This window comes from Limulus polyphemus, unplaced genomic scaffold (assembly GCF_000517525.1).
Source record: "Limulus polyphemus unplaced genomic scaffold, Limulus_polyphemus-2.1.2 Scaffold1550, whole genome shotgun sequence".
In the NCBI taxonomy this organism is placed as follows: domain Eukaryota; kingdom Metazoa; phylum Arthropoda; class Merostomata; order Xiphosura; family Limulidae; genus Limulus; species Limulus polyphemus.
The window spans coordinates 183,235-186,611 of NW_013667160.1; positions in this window are offsets into that span (position 1 = coordinate 183,235).

Here is a 3,377-nt window from a genome sequence, read left to right on the forward strand (position 1 = left end):
ATTTCGTCTGTATAGCTAATTACTTCAAATTATGGCTTGTACCATTTCGCTGTATAGCTAATTACTTCAAACTGCGGCTTAACTATTTCGCTGTATAGCTAACTTACCTCAAACTGCGGCTTAACTATTTCGCTGTATAGCTAATTTACTTCAAACTGCGGCTTGACCATTTCGCTGTATAGCTAATTTACTTCAAATTGTGGCTTAACTATTTCGCTGTATAGCTGATTTACTTCAAATTGTGGCTTGACCATTTCGCTGTATAGCTAATTTACTTCAAACTGCGGCTTAACTATTTCGCTGTATAGCTAATTTACTTCAAACTGCGGCTTAACTATTTCGCTGTATAGCTAATTTACTTCAAACTGCGGCTTGACCATTTCGCTGTATAGCTAATTTACTTCAAATTGTGGCTTAACTATTTCGCTGTATAGCTGATTTACTTCAAATTGCGGCTTAACTATTTCGCTGTATAGCTAATTTACTTCAAATTGTGGCTTAACTATTTCGCTGTATAGCTAATTTACTTCAAATTGTGGCTTAACTATTTCGCTGTATAGCTAATTTACTTCAAACTGCGGCTTAACTATTTCGCTGTATAGCTAATTTACTTCAAACTGCGGCTTAACTATTTCGCTGTATAGCTAATTCACTTCAAACTGTGGATTAATTATTTCATTGTATAGTTATTTTACTTCAAACTATATCTTAACTGTATCATGTTTATTTGTTTCAAACTTCAACATAATATATCATTGTACAGTTTATGTGTTTCAAAGTACCACACAAAATACACACACATATATATATATATATTAATCAGCTTCTTAACTGTTTAAGAACATAAGTAATTCATGTCATAAATTTGAAGTGTATTATTGTATTAACTTTATTATTTTCACTACAGTTTAACAATATCATCATATAACATGCTTAGATAATTGGTATTTTAAAATCTGTTTTCATTTTTTAAATTATTATACAGCACTGAAATTTACGACAGAGAATGGTCACCCAAAGCCCGCCAGTTCGATAGTCCCATGAAGTTATTTTATCGATGTCTTTTTGAACCGTTCCATATTTGATGAGCTAATATGAATTGATTATAACTGAAGATCGGATGGTTTAACTGTTTTTTATCGGAAAACGGCGATAAGAACGAAAATTCATCACAACGAGTTATGCTCATTTTCAGATTTCAGATTTCTTTATTTAATTAAAAACCTAAAATATCGTATTATATTATTTTCCTTATTTTGTCTCCTTAAAATTGTAGCCATTATCAAAATTGCTGTATTTCATATTATGTAACTTGACAAAAGCTAGTCTTTGAATCGTTCGTTCTGTTTTGGTAAATTTGCTGAAGTACAATAATTGTGACGTTTATGTAAAAATTAATTCAAATTTAATAATAACTAATACTTTAAGATATTCAAACTGCGGCTTAGCTATTTCGCTGTTTAGATAATTTATTTCAAACTGCAGTAACTGTATCATGTTTATTTGTTTCAAATTTCAACATGATATATCATTGTACGTTCTATAATATGTAATGACTTAGTTGTAATGGAATCGAGTCGGATTTAAAAGGTGCACATACTTAACCCCCTGTATAACTGTTTATTTTGTTATACATCTTAGTACTGCAAAACAAAATCAAACTGTTACTTAAGACTTATTTGCTGATACTATAATAATCATTCCCGATACTCGATGAACGCGGAGAGATGTAATGATATTTCGTTATCTTATTTAATTTTGCTATAGATCAATAAAACGACTATCTGGTAGCAGTCGGAAAGGTTTTTGATTCGGCAACACAAAAGAGTAAATGAAAGCTTTCCTCATGCAATTGTATCATATCTACAGAGATATAAACACAGCAAGAAACTGGAATCAAGTCATGCTAAGAACGCACGCAGAACGTAAGCGACACACGAAACAAAGAACTCAATGCACTCTACACGTTCTTCAACAAAGTGGAATCGTCACTTTTGGAGCTGTGTTAATTATTTTTCAACATTCTAAGAAGAGATATAGTTTTTAACTAGCTGGAGTACCAGTCCCCTGGACGGAAGTTATGTAACTTCATGACTAATGAAACGTTATCTAAGGACATGAAAAATTGATTCCCTTATATGAAATTGTAAAAAAAGAAGAAAAAAAACACACGCAAAAACGCCCATAAAAAGTGCAAAACACAAAATGTAAAGTCTCAGGTTTGTTTGTGTCTCCGCATGGATCCAACAAACATTCGTGCCAAATTTGGTTAGGATCCATCAACAGGGGGCGAAGTAGTGATAAGAAACGCAAAAACGCCCATAAAAAGTAGCAAAACACAAAATGTGAAGTCTCAAGTTTGTTTGTGTCTCCGCATGGATCCAACAAACATTCGTGCCAAATTTGGTTAGGATCCATCAACAGGGGGCGAAGTAGTGATAAGAAACGCAAAAGCGCCCATAAAAACTGCAAAACACAAAATGTGAAGTCGCAAATTTGCTTGTATCTTTGCATGAACCTAATGAAACTTCCAAACCAATTATGGTAAAGATCCATCCACATCCTGCGAAGTAGTTACATGGACATACAACAGACAGTACTATTATATTTATATAGATGACTTATTTTAAACTATATCCTGCTCGACGTGGTGCAGTAACTGTACGTCAAAGCGAACAACGTGGTGCAGTAACTGTACGTAAAAGCGAACAAAGTACGATTACTGTTTCTTCTGCAACTTTTTTACCCATAAATGTATCATTTTATAAATATCTACAATAGTGTTGGAATAAAGATCGGCACAAAAGTCATTTTTATTAAGACGATATATATCTGTAATTTATTTATATGTTTTACTTTAAGAAAATACTTTATTACATTGGGTCGTACTTCCTTCTATACGATAAGACTAAGTCGCTGATGAAATTATATGACCCATGAATATTTATAGCAAAGTTCATTTGAATAGCACAATACTTTTCAGTAGTGACTAAAATGCGTGTAAGATTAGTTATGGTTTATAAAAAAAGACGCTTTGTGTAAAGTTTTTAAACGCATGTACACCTTTTCACTTCATTTTTTTGTAGGAAAGATAGTTTAAGATTACTCAGCTTTGCAGTTAAATTTTACTCACCTTGCCGTGGTATAGTTTAAAAAATTTAAAACTGTGTATATAAAAACAAGCAAAATCTATATAAAGCTGTTTCTTACATCTGAGCACATAGAAATTCATTTGGACGCGATTTTATATATACACCTGGAAAAAAGTTAAGCACCCCCGTGTTTTTTTCAAGTGATTCAGATTCGACGTTCTTGTGACTGATTATAAATTACCATTCAATCTAAACGTGTTTATCAAATGAAATTATGCATTATTG